At 39.3% G+C, this 17713-nt stretch overlaps 1 pseudogene across 1 annotated transcript in view; it reads left to right on the forward strand.

Moving 5' to 3' along the window:
- Nucleotides 1–17713, forward strand: part of LOC310634807 (contactin-6-like) — a 185424-nt pseudogene that overhangs the window by 96998 nt on the left and 70713 nt on the right. Inside the window, exons 5-6 of the transcript in view lie at nucleotides 89–216; nucleotides 755–899. The product of the transcript in view is annotated as a contactin-6-like (transcript). The remainder of the gene's footprint in view (nucleotides 1–88; nucleotides 217–754; nucleotides 900–17713) is intronic.

Here is a 17713-nt window from a genome sequence, read left to right on the forward strand (position 1 = left end):
ATATAATAAAAGTTCTGTCAAAAACAATGTGGGCATTGAACTTATATGGTTATGTACTTTCTTTTTTACGGCTTTTTTATTTTTGTAGGAAAGAATTCAAATTGAAAATGGCACTCTTACTATAAGTGTGCTGAACATGTCAGATTCTGGTCTCTGTCAGTGTGTTCCAGAAAAAAAAAGATTCCATTTATTCCAATGCTGAACTAAGAGTCTTGGGTAAGTTTAAGACTGAAAAAGATAAACAGGACAACAGAGATTAAAACAAGTAAAATTTCTTAAAAGTTGATTAGAAAGACAATCTTAAAGAAGAAAATGCATGCATGTCATAGGGGAAAAAAAGAAGGTTTTATGTAGCACTCTATTCAAAAATAAAAATAACTGAATTTAGTGGGCCTTGCTACCAGTTAATGTATGTAGAATTAAAGCCCTGTTCATTTCTAAGAAATGTCAAAGCATGTTTTAGAGCACATATGCTTTAGAGATCTAGGACTGGATATTTTGTGAAGAAAACATATCCTTTATGCTGTAAACTGGAGAAGTGTACATGTTAATCTAAATATATTGATTTAGTGCCATTAATATGGATATTTTTCATACATTTATAAGTTGCTTTTATTAAATCATGGAGAGCCTCTAAAAGCCATACTCAACACTTTTGATGGGACCATACATGATTTGGAGCTTCAGGTTTTGCTCCACAGCCCAAAGCTGTTTTGATTAATTGATTGATTATTTTTTTATTATTTATTTATAGCTTCAGCTCCTGACTTTTCTAAATATCCCATGAAAAAAACCATCAGTTATCCATGTGGGAGGTGAAGTAACTAGTGGATGCAAACCCAGTGCCTCTCCTAAGGCTGCTATTAGTTGGAAAAAAGGCACTGAACCTCTACAGCAAGGTAAACGGCATGCCTATATATAAGTATGCCTCTATATTTTACTTTTTATATGAATAGTATTACAACCTTTCCCCTTCATGGATTACTGCCTTGTCATGGTGAAGGGGCTTGTGTAATTCAGTGAAGCTATGAAATATGCCATGCAGGGCCACCCAAGATGGACAGGTCACAGCAGAGAGTTCTGACAAAACGTGATCCACTGGAGAAGGAAATGGCAACCCACTCCAGTATCTTTGCCATGAAAACCCCATGGACAGTACCAAAAGGCAAAACGATATGACGCTGGAAGATGAGCCCCTCAGGTTGGAAGGTGTCCAATATGCTACTGGGGAAGAACAGAGGGCTAGTACTAGTAGCGCAAGAAAGAATGAAGCAACTGGGCCAAAGCCGAAAGGACGCTCAACTGTGGATGTATCTGGTGGTGAAAGGAAAGTCCGATGCTGTAAAGATTTTTTCTCCATAGGAACCTGGAATGTAAGATCCATGAATCAAGGCAAGCTGGGCGTGGTGAAACAAGAGATGACAAGACTGAACATCGACATCTCAGGAATCAGGGAACTAAAATGGACAGGTATGGGTGAATTTAATTCAGATGACCATCAGGTATACTACTGCGGGCAAGAATCCCTCAGAAGAAATGGAGTAGACTTCTTAGTCAATAAAAGAGTAGGAAAAGCAATACTGGGATACAATCCCCAAAATGACAGAATGATCTCAGTTCGAATCCAAGACAAACCATTCAATATCACAGTAGTTCAAGTCGATGCCCCAACCACAGGTGCTGAAGAGGATGAAAACTGACCAGTTCTATGAAGCCCTACAGAACCTTATAGAACTAACATCAAATAATGATGTCCTTATCATCATGGGAGATTGGAATGCTAAAGTAGGAAGCCAAAAGATAACCAGAATAACAGGCAAGTTTGGCCTTGGATTACAAAATGAAGCAGGGCACACTCTGATGGCAGAAAGTGAAGAAGAACTAAAGAGCCTCTTGTTGCGGGTGAAGAAGGAGAGTGCAAAACTTGGGTTGAAACTTAACATTAAGAAAACCAAGATCATGGCATCCGGCCCTCTCTATTCCTGGCAAATAGATGGGAAGAAATGGAGGTAGTGACAGATTTTATTTTCCTGGGCTCCAAAATCACTGCAGATGGGGACTGTAGCCAAGAAATTAAAAGATGCTTGCTCCTCGGGAGCAAAGCCATGGCAAATCTAGACAGCACACTAGAAAGCAGAGACATCACCCTGTCAACAAAAGTGCATATAGTCAAGGCTATGGTCTTCCCAGTTGCAATGTATGGCAGTGAAAGTTGGACCATAAAAATGGCTGAGCACCAAAGAATTGAGGCCTTTGAACTATGGTGCTGGAGAAGACTCCTGCGAGTCCCTTGGACTGCAAGGCAATCAAACCGGTCTGTCCTAGAGGAGATCAACCCCGACTGCTCTTTAGAAGGCCAGATCATGAAGGTGAAGCTCAAATACTTTGGCCACCTAATAAGAAGGAAGGACTCACTGGAGAAGAGCCTAAGGCTGGGAAAGTTTGAGGGCAATAGAAGAAGGGGACGACAGAGAATGAGGTGGCTGGATGGAGTCACTGAAGCTTAAATGGACTCCAGAAGATGGTAGAGGACAGGAAGGCCTGGAGGAACATTGTCCATGGGGTCTAGATGGGTCGGACATGACTTTGCAGCTAACAACAACAACATTTCAACCTTTACATGTCAGATCTTAACAGGGTCTAAATATATGGTGACTGTTCCAGATGTGAGATTTTAAGACAACCCTGTTGTCTTTAAACAAAGAATCTACTGCACATATCTGATCATAAATTGTGTTTTAGATTCCACTGAATTTCAAACATAGGGCCATTGTTGTTTGAAACCAAAATCCTGAATTGGAACTCATTTGGCAACCATGGGCAACAGCAAGAAGGAGATTTTGGAAAGTCCAAAAGAGGCTTCATAGCATCATAATGGATCAAATACGGTCAGTTTCTTTAGGCTCTTAATAAAATGGATCCGATTCTTTACATCAGTCTATGTTTCTCTAGCACTGCCTGTTCTTCTAAACAAAGAAGAGCGTTATCTGTTGTATTTCTGTCTGTTCTGTACATGGGAAAATTTCACTTTGTTCTCTACATGCCACTTTGTTGGTTCAGTCTGGACTGAAAGGCAACAAGTTCACCAAGGATATCAGGATGACAGATATTCTTAAGATATTTATGACTAACTCAAGATTATGGATCTGAGTTAAATCCAGTAGAATTTAAATCAATAGAAATATAATGTGCCTCTAATTGCAGCCTTAGTATGCCTTTAACTAATTTACCAGTAGTACCCATTTGCTTCACACTCCTCAGGAGCAGATGCTAATTCCACACTTGCTTCATAATGGTATAATTATTACATTTGATTGTTTCACTTCTGTGAGAGCTGTAAAACAGAAGAATGACGAGAGGGCCCATGAATAATTTGAGTGCAGCAGTCCCAAATAAGGAAGATTAAATTTTAAGTGAAGGGCTAGACAGTGAATACATGTTTAACTGACACATATTGTTCCTGTTTAAACCATTTGCGTGAAGCAAAGTATTTGTTTCTTGTTGTTTTTCCACCAAGCCTTGGTATTATGCTTGCCATTTTGAGGAGACAAGAAGATAGTGGCAATCACTGCTATAGCTTGAGCTGCAAAGTATTTGGTCCTGTCTTGGTGGAAATAGGGGATGGATACTGTTGTATCCATCAAGTTGTCAGATGACACATTGATCAGCTCAGGAAACAGTTTCCAGAATGGCCACTAAGTGAGGACTGCATCATAAGTCCCTCCCAAGATCCTCAAACTTGTGGCCAAACAAGTCCTCACATTTATTATCAGGATTTTTCCTTCTTAACTGAGGCAGAACCGGAGGGAGAACTGGGGAGCCCTGGAGTGCAACATGGGTCCCCTGAAGGAGCAAGCCAGCTGAACTTCAGCAACTGCTGTGCCTACTCTGCCAAACTGTCTGACTCTGGGGTGGGCCAACCTGGAGAGGCCAGCCAGAGTGCATAGAATCCCCTTGACTCAGGAGCACAAAGGGACACAAGTCTACCCAGCCCACTGGGTAAGCTGGTAGACCACAAAATGATGGGAACTCCAAGATGTTCCTCTAGGGCACACAAGCCTCCTTCATATCTTGCAGATTACGTTGTAAAATAAAGAGCTATATATTGTTATAATTCCTGTTGCCACTACACTACAGAAATTAGTGCTATGATGTAACTGTCTAAAAGTGCCATTTTTGAAGCCTATTCATTGAGACGTTGTTTAATAACATTGTAACCTACATTTTTTTACTTTTATTATTATTATCACTTTTTATTTTATTGTGTTTAGATAATGAGTCTTGACAATTGTTGAGACTAATTGGTGTTATTATGGTCTGGTCTAAGAGGGGAGGGGTGTTATGTACTGGGCTCTTAAAGTATACCACGTGGGTTGCTGGTGCAGCTAACGGCTCTCCAGCAACCCAGACTACAAGTCTCCTGTGCTGCAATTGGCTATCTCCAAGTGGCAATGGTTGATTCAAACCTATTGGCTGCCACCTAGGGGCTAGAGTATATATTGCGGCTAGTTGCAGCCTTTTCCCCAGTACAGTTTCTTCACGAAATAAATTATGAGTTACCTTGTACTCAGCTTTGCGTCTTCATTCCTGCGCCAAAGAACCCACTATTTAACAGATACTTTAAATTTAAAATAAACATTCAGCTTGGGTTCTTTAAGAAATATCATCTCATTTATTAACCTAAGAAGATGCCTGATTGACAGGCCCCACCAAGCTGGGATTCAGTATCACGAAAAAGGTGAGAGAATAAACAAGTGCTGGTGCATAAAAACAAATGATTAATTGGTCTTGGAGAGAATGAAACTTGAATGTAAAATGTATTGATGTAAAACTCATGAGAAAACAGAGCTGACTTTTGAGTTCTCTGTGGGTGATGCTATCCAATGTTCGTTTTTGCCATTGTACTTTTACTGTTGCTCTACAAAATCTGAGGATGAAATATTGATGACTGTAAAGTCAACACTGCAAATGTGATCAAAATAACAGAAAGGCTTAGTATATTTTACTAGACTTTATAAACTAAAAGCTGTTTATAGAACTAAAGGTTGTTGAATACATGATAAAAATTTAATGTCTTCATTCTATGTTGTTGGCTTTTTCCAGTTTTTAAAATTTTGGCTTGGGAACTTTTTTAAAAAAAGTAAAATTGTTTTTATTAATTCATTTTTAAACAGTCATACATAAAATAAAAATGAACAATTTGCCACAGTCAAAAAGAAAAAGAAAAATATCATACAAGTAAACACCTCTAAGAATCTATAATTGCAACTATATTCCAGCTTTGTCTGACTGTAACTCATTAAAAGAGGAAACTAAACTTTCAGTGTTCATCAAGAATTTGGGAGAGATAAAGTGACATTTTCTGATTAGTAGAAAATATAGTTTCCTCAAGAAATGCTAAATCACATACCTACGAATTCCAATACACCACTTGTAGAACTACATTATTTTTCCATCTTCTAGGGCAGGGATCTTCAAACTTGGCCCTTTTATACCTTGTGGACTTCAACTCCCAGAATTCCTCAGCCAGCATGCCTGACTGAGGAATTCTGGGAGTTGAAGACCATAAGTCATAAAAGGGCCAAGTTTGAAGACCCCTCTTCCAGGGATTATTCTTTTTGCTGTTGTTAAAGCATGGCTGACCTTTTCTATCTCACTTTCTTCTATTGTATATTATGCTTTGCATTTTGCGATAGAAAAAAATGGTGGAGAATTATGGCTGAATATAAAACTGGATTTTCTATAAGGCTATTTTTCTTGCATTAATTAGTACTTTAAAACACATTGAACCCATTTTAAAATCCATCCATACATTTTGAACTGATATTTTAAAAAAATGTGTTGAATTTAGTTTATTAGGAAAATATTCTTTCTAATATTGAAATTCCTTTTTTCACTCTTTTCTCTTTTGATACTTTTAATCTACTAGCACATATATTTGTAACAGCCCCTATAGCTAGAACTCCTTTATTCTATTCTCAGCAGAAAGGTCTTTTCCAATTCCAGATTTTAGAATGATAGATTTAAATAGACTTTAGGCTTAGGATCCTGGCCATTTGTGTTACATTAAGAAGATTCAGGGATGAGACAAAATTAATTCAAACCTGTATCTTTTTGTTGATGACATCCTGGTATTAACTAATACAACTTACTAGTGGACCAATGGGATTGATTTTTCATCTAACTTTAATGAATCTCTGCAGCTGTATTTCTAATTAAAGACTGAAATGACAGAAAGAAAGCTATAGATTTCCCTTCATGCTTCAAGTCATCACATATTGCATCATGTACTGAGATACAGGCAAAATTTTATACTATTCAGCAGAATCTTTTTCTAACTGCTTCTCTGGCCAGCTGAAAATTAACACTATAATAGGCACTACACTGTAGCTCTACATTTCTCAAGATTGTGAACACAGTTTAAAATTGTGGTTTACCCAGTAGCAAAACAGCAACTTTAGGTACAAATTCATGTGAATTAATGATTGTAACTATTGTTCTGAATTACTATTTATTGGTTTGGTTTGTATCCCATCTTTCCTTCAGTGGCTCAAGATGACAAACATAGCACAATCCTGGGAGGCACCCAAAACCCTGGGAGGCAAGCTATTAATTGCTCTCACTGGCAGAAAATTTCTCCTTACTTCTAGGAGAAGTACCCTTATTAACAGGGTTTCACCCATTACTTCTTCTCCTGTCCTCAGGTGCTTTGGAGAATAAGTCAATCTCATCTTCTTTATGACAGCCCCTCAAGTACTGGAAGACAGTTATCATGTTATGTTCCCACTAATCCTTCTCTTTGATAAGCTAGACATCCCTAGCTTTCTCAACCATTCATCATATGATTTAGTCCCCAGATCCTTTATCAGCTTTGTTACTGGGACACTTTCTAGAGACTCAGCATTTTTTTGGTACTGTGGTGATACAATACTGTATCACAAGTGTGGCCTCGATAATGCATTATAAAGCAGCATTAATCACTTTTTTGATACTGAAGTTATTCCTACAGTAGGTTGATGCAGCCCAGGACTGCATTGTCTCTTTTTTTGCTGCTGCAGCACATTGCTGGCTCATACTTAAGTGGTGATTGACTATGACATCTGGATCTCTCTCACAGTACTACAGTTGAGCCAGGTACCACCTATTTTGCACCTATACATTTGGTTTTCCTGTCTAAATGCAGTACTTTACTTTTTTCCACCACTGAACTTCATGTTCTTCTGAATCTTCAGTGTGAAGTAGATAGCTAGAATTTTACAGAATAGTCCAAGAGTAGTCCAATTTCTTACCAAATTTCTCTTTTTATACTCCCAGCACTTCTTACATATAAAGTTGCTGCATTACGAATAACAACATTCTTGATACAAGATGGACAGTGTTTAATCAAGATGGACAGTGTTTAATCAAGATGGACAGTGTTTAATATTCATACATTATATTTATGTAGGGGTGTAGGTCTATACATATGTTGTAGTTGTAGTATGTATATGTTGTAAATTGCATGTTTAGGTGTGTGTCATGTATGTGTTCACTTTGAGAGTGGGCAACTAAATTTCATTTTTGATGTTTGTCGTTGTGCCCAAAGTAAAACATGACAATAAATGTTATCTCTTATCTTACAGATGAGAATTTTCTATTTATTTTTCCCCCCTGTTATATATCTACTACAGCAGGGTCCCCAACCCATCTGACCCCCAGCCCACTACCAGGATGTAGGCCTCCCTGAAGCAGTGGGTGAATGTGTACAGACATCCCCACCTTGCATGAGCAGCTGGCAAGCATGTGCACATGTGCTCCATTTGCATGAGTGGCAGGCATGTGTGCCCACCGCTCAAGCAAATGAGCTGTACAGACATGTGCTTGCCTGCCATTTGTGCAGATCTGTCCCCTTTGCCCTCCTTGCCCCTGCCAATCTGCAAAGCCAGAAAAGGTGGGGGACTCTGTTCTATAGGACAGATATAGGCATTAACAAAAAGTAAAAATTTAAGAGTAATTTACCATAGACAAAAGGTCATAAACATTCATTTAAATTATGTGTAAAGCATTATTTACTGCATTAAATTTAGGCTCATAAGAGACTACTTTAATCCATTATCTACTCTAAGCATAGACAACTAATACTAGAATTACCATGATAAAAACATTATGTTTATCTGAAATTTTTCCAGATAATCTAAAATCAGTTACACTTCTTGTTTGGAACAACAAAACATACAAGTCATCTCAAATCTAAATAAAGTATATGGAACAAAAGAATTGAATATGAAAGTAATTTCCCTATGATAACATTTAAGTGCATATTATTTAGTACATGATATTTAGTATTCATATTTTCAAATTGATCAAGCTTGATGTCCAAGGTGTTCTTGAAGCTATCTACCTATCATCTTATCAAGGATTTTGCCTCAAAAGGCCATATTTGTATATGTTCATTGGAGAGCCAGAAGAGAACAGACCATAATTGCTGTACTACTCAATTGGATAACATTATTATATGTTTAAATTCAAAGATAATTTTAGTAGAATGTAAGTGATATTAAATCAAATAAATCTACTATTAGCTAGTTATGCAGCTCTAGAATAACATACATAGGCTTAGCCGCTCCCCACCCTTCATTTCTCAACTTGACTTCTAATAGTAAATCAAACGGAAGTTCATCAACTGACTGTGGAAATAATAAAAGGAAATTAAAAATTCTGAAAGACTTGGTTGTTAATTGCTCTTTTGTGAGAAGTCTTGAACAAGCATGAGTAGATGGACTGAGATAAAATGAAAGCTTTGTAGCTGGGTAAAATGAGAAAATGGTGACCAATAAATTTATATACTTAGTGCATTCAGAAAGTATTCAGACTCCCTTCACTTTTGTCAATTTTATTATGCTGTAGACTGATTCTACAGCTGTTGAAATTCATTTTTTCTCATTAATCAAAACTCAGTACCCATAATGACAAAGTAAAAACAGAATTTTAGAAATGCCTCTAAAGAAAAAAAAAATCAAATATCACATTGACATAAGTATTCAGACCCTTCAATCGGTATTTTGTTGAAGCATCGTTGGCAGCAATTACAGCCTTGAGTCTTTTGGGGTATGATGCAACAAGCTTTGCATACCTGGACTGGAGGATTTTCTGCCATTCTTCCTTGAAAATCGTCTGAAGGTCAGTCAAGGTGGATTGTGAGTGGACAGCTATTTTCAGGTCCCTCCAGAGATGTTCAATAGGATTCAGATCAGGGCTCTGGTGGGCTACTCTAGGACATTCACAGAGTTGTCCCTAAGACACTCCTATGTTGTCTTGGCTGTGTGCTTAGGATCGTTGTCATGTTAGAAAGTGAAATTTAGGCCCAGTCTGAGGTCCTGAGCACTGTAGAACAGGTTTTCATTGAGGATATCCCTGTACTTTGCTCCATTCAGCTTTTCCTCCCTTACCAGCCTCCCGGTCCTTGAAGCTGAAAAACACTCCCACAGCATCACCATGGTTCACTGTTAGGATGATATCAGGCAGGTGATGAGTGCTGCCTCATTTCCTCCTCAATATTTAGAATTGAGGCCAAACAGTTCAATCTTGGTTTCATCAAAGCAGAGAATCTTGTTCCTCACAATCTGAAAGTCTTTCAGGTGTTTTTTTGCAAACTCCAAGTGGGCTTTCATGTGTTTTGCACTGAGGAGGATTCTGTCTAGCCACTCTACCATAAAGCACAGATCGGTGGAGGGCTGCAGTGATGGTTGTCCTTCTGGAACTTTGTCTCATCTCCACACAGGATCATTGGAGATCAGTCAGAATGACCATCAGGTTCTTGGTCACCTCTCTTACTAAGGCTCTTCCGCCCCAATTGATCAGGTGACCAGCTTTTGGAAGAGTTCTGGTTGTGCCAAACTGCTTCCATTTGAGAATTTTGGAGGCCACTGTGCTCTTAGGAACCTTCAGTGCAACAGAAATTTTATTCTAGCCTTCCCCAAATCTGTGCCTTGCAATAATCCTGCCTCTGTCTAAGCTCTGCAGGCAGTTCCTTGGACCTCAAGGCTTTTGCTCTGCTACAGCATGCATTGTCAACTGTGAGGCCTTCTATAGAATGGTGTGTGTGTCTTTCCAAATCATGTCCAATCAATTTAATTTACCTCAGGTGGCCTCAAATCAAGGTGTAGTAACATATCAGCTATGATAAAGAGAAATTGGAGGCACTTGAGCTAAATTTCAAGTGTTGTTGAAAAGGGTCTGAATACTTATGCCAGTGATACTTCAGGGTTTTTTTCTTTTTAATAAATTTACAGAAATTTATAAAATTCAGTTTTTACTTCATCATTATGGGGTACTGTGTGTAGATTAATGAGAAAAAATGAATTTCAACAACTGTAGAATCAGGCTGCACCATAACAAAATGGAGAAAAGTGAAGGGGTTCTGAATACTTTCTGAATGCACCCTCTGTGTGTGTGTATACACACATATATACACAGTGTATTCATAAAGGCTGAGAATTTTAATTTTAATTTTAATTGGGGGTTTTACTTTTTTTCAGGGATTGATGTAATTTTTTAATTGTTTTTAACTTTTGTATTTCTTGTTTTAAATACCCTGTAAACCGCCCTGAGTCCTTTGGGAAAGGGTGGTATATAAATCTAATAAAATAAATAAATTAAATAAATAAAGATTACATATATATATATATATATATATATATATATATATATATATATATATATATATATATATATATATATATATATATATTGTGTGTGTGTGTGTGTGTGTGTGTCATATGTTAACTATTAGATTACCTTGCTAGGCCCCAAACATGGGGCAAATCTTTATTTCCTGTTTTCAGCCTTATCTCAAAGGCCATCGAACAGGCTGTAGTCACACCGGACAGTTCATATATTTGTGTAAATTACTAACAAAGAATTAAGGGAGACTGAGATGCATTTCTGACTCATTAGTCTTCATCAGTCAGACATACCCTTCTGAGATTCGAACCTGGGCTGATTGCACATTAGGGAGTGTTTTTACCTCTTGAGCCACAGGTTCTCTCTCGCTCTGTTAGCTTTCTGCAAGGGGAGAGATATGTGTCATATGTTAACTATTAGATTACCTTGCTAGGCCCCAAACATGGGGCAACAGAGCGAGAGAGAACCTGTGGCTCAAGAGGTAAAAACACTGCCTAATGTGCAATCAGCCCAGGTTCGAATCTCAGAAGGGTATGTCTGATTGATGAAGACTAATGAGTCAGAAATGCATCTCAGTCTCCCTTAATTCTTTGTTAGTAATTTACACAAATATATATATATGTGTGTGTGTGTGTGTGTGTCTGTGTTTCTGTGTGTCTGTGTGTATGTATATATGTATGTATATATATATGTGTATGTATATATGTGTGTGTATGTGTGTGTGTGTGTGTGTGTGTGTGTGTCTGTGTATACAGTATATATATATATAAATTTTGTTGTTGTTGTTAGCTGCGAAGTCGTGTCCGACCCATCGCAACCCTATGGACAACGTTCCTCCAGGCCTTCCTGTCCTCTACCATCTTCTGGAGTCCATTTAAGCTCACGCCTACTGCTTCAGTGACTCCATCCAGCCACCTCATTCTCTGTCGTCCCTTTCTTCTATTGCCCTCAATCTTTCCCAGCATTAGGCTCTTCTCCAGTAGTCCTTCCTTCTCATTAGGTGGCCAAAGTATTTGAGTTTTAGCTTCAGGATCTGGCCTTCTAAAGAGCAGTCAGGGTTGATCACCTAGGACTGACTGGTTTGATCACCTTGCAGTCCAAGGGACTCGCAGGAGTCTTCTCCAGGACCACAGTTCAAAGGCCTCTATTCTTTGGTGCTCAGCCTTTTTTATCGTCCAACTTTCACAGCCATACATTGCAACTGGGAAGACCATAGCCTTGACTATACACACTTTTGTTGACAGAGTGATGTCTCTGCTTTTTAGTGTGCTGTCTAGATTTGCCATGGCTTTCCTCCCCAGGAGTAAGTGTCTTTTAATTTCTTGGCTACAGTCCCCATCTGCAGTGATCTTGGAGCCCAGGAAAATAAAATCTGTCACTACCTCCATTTCTTCCCCATCTATTTGCCAGGAATTGAGAGGGCCGGATGCCATGATCTTGTTTTTCTTAATGTTAAGTTTCAACCCAAGTTTTGCACTCTCCTTCTTCACCCGCAACAAGAGGCTCTTTAGTTCCTCTTCACTTTCTGCCATTAGAGTGGTATCATCTGCATATCTTAGGTTGTTGATATTTCTTCCAGCAATCTTAATTCCAACTTTTGATTCATCAAGCCCTGCCTTTCTCGTGATGTGCTCTGCATATAAGTTAAATAGGCAGGGCGACAGTATACAGCCTTGCCGGACTCCTTTCCCAATTTTGAACCAATCAGTGGTTCCGTGTCCAGTTCTCACTGTTGCTTCTTGGCCCACATATAGGTTTCTCAAGAGACAAATAAGATGGTCTGGTATGCCCATCTCTTTAAGAACTTGCCACAGTTTGTTATGATCCACACAATCAAAGTCAATGAAGCAGAAGTAGATGTTTTTCTGGAACTCTCTAGCTTTCTCCATGATCCAGCGTATGTTGGCAATTTGATCTCTAGTTCATCTGCCTCTTCGAAATCCTGCCTGTACTTCTGGTAGTTCTCAATCCAACATACTGCTGGAGTCTAGCTTGTAGGATTTTAAGCATAACTTTACTAGCATGAGAAATGAGTGCAATGGTGCGATAGTTTGAACATTCTTTGGCACTGCCTCTCTTTGGAATTGGAATGTAAACTGATCTTTTCCAATCCTGTGGCCACTGTTGAGTTTTCCAAATTTGCTGGCAAATTGAGTGTAACACTTTTACTGCATTGTCTTTTAAGATTTTGAATAGCTCAGCTGGAATACTGTCACCTCCACTAGCTTTGTTGTTGCTCAGCTTTTCTAAGGCCCACTTCACTTCACATTCTAGGTTGTCTGGCTCGAGGTCAGTGACCACCTCATTGTGATTATCAGGGACGTTAAGCTCATTATTGTATAGTTCTTATGTGTAATTTTGCCACCTCTTCTTAATCTCTTCTGCCTCTGTTAGATCCCTGCCATTTTGGTCCTTTATCATGCCCATTTTTTCATGAAACGTTCCCTTCATCTCTCCAATTTTCTTGAAAAGATCTCTGGTCCTCCCTATTCTATTGTTTCTTCTATTTCTTTGTACTGTTCATTTAAGAAGGCATTCTTATCTCTTCTAGCTATTCTTTGGAATTCTGCATTTCAATTGGGCATATCTTTCTTTTTCTCCCTTGCCTTTCGCTTCTCTCCTTTCCTCAGCAATTTGCAAAGCTTCCTCAGACAGCCATTTTGCTTTCTTGCATTTCTTTTTCTTTGGGATGGTTTTGGTTGCTACCTCTTGTACAATGTTGTGAAACTCTGTCCATAGTTCTTCAGGCACTCTGTCTATCAGATCTAATTCCTTAAATCTATTTGTCACCTCTATTGTATATTCAACAGGGATATGATTTAATTCATATCTTACTGGCCTAGTGCTTTTCCCTACTTTCTTCAGTTTAAGTCTAAACTTTGCAATGAGAAGATCATGGTCTGAGCCACAGTCAGTTCCTGGTCTTGTTTTTACTGACTGTATAGAGCTTTTCCATCTTTGGCTGCAGAGCATATAGTCAATCTGATTTCTGTGTTGACCGTCTGGTGATGTCCATGTGTAGAGCCGTCTCTTGGGTTGTTGGAAAAGAGTGTTTGCTATGACCATCATATTCTCTTGACAAAATTCTATTAGCCTGTGCCCTGCTTCATTTTAGTACTCCAAGGCCAAACTTGCCTGTTATTCTGGTTATCTTTTGGCTTCCTACTTTAGCATTCCAATCCCCCATGATGATAAGGACATCATTTTTTGGTGTTAGTTCTATAAGGTGCTGTAGGGCTTCATAGAACTGGTCAATTTCATCCTCTTCAGCACCGGTGGTTGGGGCATAGACCTGGACTACTGTGATATTGAATGGTTTGCCTTGGATTCGAACTGAGATCATTCTGTCATTTTGAGGATTGTATCCCAGTATTGCTTTTCCTATTCTTTTATTAACTATGAAGGCTACTCCATTTCTTCTGAGGGATTCTTGCCTACAGTAGTATACCTGATGGTCATCTGAATTAAATTCACCCATTCCTGTCCATTTTAGTCCGCTGATACCTAAGATGTTGATGTTCAGTCTTGTCATCTCTTGTTTGACCACGTCCAGCTTGCCTTGATTCATGGATCTTACATTCCAGGTCTTATGGAGAAAAAATCTTTACAGCATCGGACTTTCTTTTCACCACCAGACACATCCACAGCTGAGCGTCCTTTCGGCTTTGGCCCAGTCGCTTCATTCTTTCTGGCGCTACTAGTACTAGCCACCTGGTGCGCCAGTTGCGGCCCTATCTGGACCGGGATGCCCTGTGTACGGTCACTCATGCGCTCGTGACCTCTCGCCTAGACTACTGTAATGCTCTCTACATGGGGCTTCCCTTGAAGACCACTCGGAGGCTCCAACTGGTACAGAATGCGGCCGCGAGAGTTGTCTTGGGAGTTTCCCGGTACTCCCATGTTACACCTTTGCTCCGTGAGCTGCATTGGTTACCAGTTGTCTTCCGGGTGAGGTTCAAGGTCTTAGTGATGGTTTTTAAGTCCTTACATGGCATGGGTCCGGAATACCTCGGGGATCACCTGCTGCCGGCGTCAACTCCCCTCCGCCCAGTGCGTTCCCACAGAGAGGGCCTCCTCAGGGTGCCTCCGGTCAGAGAATGCCGGCTGGTGGCCCCCAGGGGGAGGGCCTTCTCTGTGGGCGCCCCGGCTTTGTGGAATCAGCTGCCGGTGGAGCTCCGGATGGCACCGGATCTCCGCTCCTTCCGGCGCGGGTTAAAGACCCACCTATTTGAACAAGCTGGCCTGGCCTGATGGGGAGTTAATTTGGGTTTTAAATATTGCTATATTTTATTGTTTTATTGTGGGCATTAATTTAATTCTATTTTAACTTTTGTAGTTTTGTATTTTTATCATATGCCCTGTTCACCGCCCTGAGTCCCTTGGGAGAAGGGCGGTATAAAAATTTAATAAAACTAAACTAAACTAAACTAGCCCTCTGCTCTTCCCCAGTAGCATATTGGATGCCTTCCAACCTGAGGGGCTCATCTTCCAGCATCATATCATTTTGCCTTTTGGTACTGTCCATAGGGTTTTCATGGCAAAGATACTGGAGTGGGTTGCCATTTCCTTCTCCAGTGGAATCCCTCTGCTATGACCTTTCCGTCATGGGTGGCCCTGCACGGCATAGCTCATAGCTTCATTGAATTATGCAAGCCCCTTCGCCACGACAAGGCAGTAATCCATGAAGGGGTATAAAAATATATATACACACACACATATATATATAATGCAGTGGTATATGATAGAAATATTCTTGCAATTTTGTGTTTATATTTTCTGTGCTTTTTTATGCTTTGCTTTGTTGCTTAGAGAAGGCATTCCATATTTTGCAGGGCCATGACTCTGTAAAATGATAAATGAATTTAAGTTCTATCACTTCATAATTAAAACGAAATTTAATTAGGATTGGGCAAAAAAAACTCCACAGTACTACAGACTTTGCTTAATAAGTTTTCTTTCTTCAGTGACCATTTAAAATTACCACAATGCTGAAAAAAATAGCTATCTTCTATAGAAATCTTTGGGGGAGCCCAGCTGATCAAATGTAGAATCAATCCCCATTTGTCATTTTTTTATTAAAAAATCATCTCTATTGATATCTTAAAACTCAGTTGATGGCACTACAGATGTTCTGACTGTATTCTGGCTGACAATAAAAGAACCCACTGAATCAGCTGTGGGAAGAAATTAAGAGGCAGAAGAAAAAAAAATGCCATCATGCTAAGCAAATCCCAAGACATTTGCTTTTTTTTTCTTTTTTTTACTTTGATACCTGATCACCTCAAACACTGAGCACAGGTGTGAGAATTCTCTTGTGTTTGACAGTTGGTTGAACAAAGTCAGTGATAATTAACTCCAAATCAGCATCTTTGGCTCCTCTGAAAGCATAGTTTGCTTTTGCACTTTGCAGATGGCTTTGCAGTTCTATACAGTGCACAATTATACAGCTTTTTTGTTTGTCTTTATTTTGTTTGTATGGGGGTTTTTTTGCCACTCCTTTTTTACTTCAGGAAAATATGATCTGGATGTTTTTTTTTATCTTTTCATCACTTGAACTTATTTTCAACTGTTAAATATTGCATTTAAAAACACAGCTCAGCAGCTGGATCTTACATAAATTAATTTTTGAACAAGGAACATTTTTTAAAACTTGGAATAACACAATTCTGTTGTTTTTCCAGCACAAATTGTGTGTCTATTTCCCCCCCCCCAAAAAAAAGAATCTATGTTGCAAGAGGTCTTCCATCTCTACTCTTTCTATCTTTTCATCTTGAGATGCATATGCAGGAACAAATCTATAGGAGATCTTAATTGAAGGACTATTACAATATTTATTTAGTTATTTGGCAATTATCTCTTTCTGGCTCATTATATTGGGGTGAAAAGCTCAAATGAGATATTAAATGTACCAACAGTGGGTAACAGGTCACAAGAACTTCCACTTTTGAGAGCTGGAAAAAGATTAGCTTAGACAACTATTAATGAAGATGAAAACATTTGGCAATAATCATCTCCTTTTTACAACCCCCAATGGACAAGATGTAGTTTCTTGTGATATTACCCTGCATGGGAGCTTCAATCTTGCAATCTGGAGGAATGTAGATTTTACTCCCTTCTGTATAAAAACAGTACACTAATCCTAAATATCCTAACTAAGGACAGATTAGAAGAGTAGAAGGAAAATAGCATTTTGAAAATATGATATAGAGAGTATCATTAGATGGGGAGCATGAGGGAAAACAAATTCAAATTTACTAAAAACATAAACCCAATATATGCACCTCTGTAACAGCAGCATTTCTGGTATTCTGCATAAATAAGCAAGAGGAAAGATTCAGATTACAGCATAAGGATGCATGGCTAGTTAGTGTTGTGATTCAGGGTCAGCCTGTGGGTTCGGCAGTTGGGTCGGACGACTCAGAGGAGGAGGAGGGGGGTGTTGAAGAGCTTGCTGATGATGGCTTTGAGGCTCCGCAGAGCCCTCAGCCAGGCCCCTCCCACCTGGTGGAGACCCAGCTGTGTGAGCCTGACAGCGTGGATGAAGGTGACCCACAGCTGGCCCTGTTCAAGGACGCCCGACGCAGGAGGCAGTCAATCAGGAGTAAACAGAGGAAGGCAATGGGGCACCTCAGAAGGAGGCAGAGAGAGGCCTGAGCTGTATTTAAGGGAAATGTGTGGGAGGGCTGGTTTGCTGAAGGCAACCGCTTGGATAGTTCCTGTTTCATGGCTCCTGTTTCATGGTTGGTGTCTGTTTTATGTTAATAAATTTGGCAGGCTTTATTCCAGCCTCTTGCCGTTTGTAAAGGGGTTGTCCCTGCCTTTTCTGCAGGGCTGGTAGCAGGCTGGTACAGAACAGTTAGAAACAAGCAAGCAAGCAAGCACAACAGATGCTGGTACAGGTTTCCTCCTGAAATAAAGCCATGACTACTGCTCTTTGTTACATATTTATGTTTTGAAGAATCTGTTTCTAATCTCAGACCTGAATATCTGTATTTGAATAAAAAGAGAATAAAAAAATCACATTTTGACTGCTGGCCTTTGGAGATTTGAA

The sequence above is a fragment of the Vipera ursinii genome, assembly GCF_947247035.1.
Source record: "Vipera ursinii genome assembly, chromosome: 2".
Taxonomy (NCBI): domain Eukaryota; kingdom Metazoa; phylum Chordata; class Lepidosauria; order Squamata; family Viperidae; genus Vipera; species Vipera ursinii.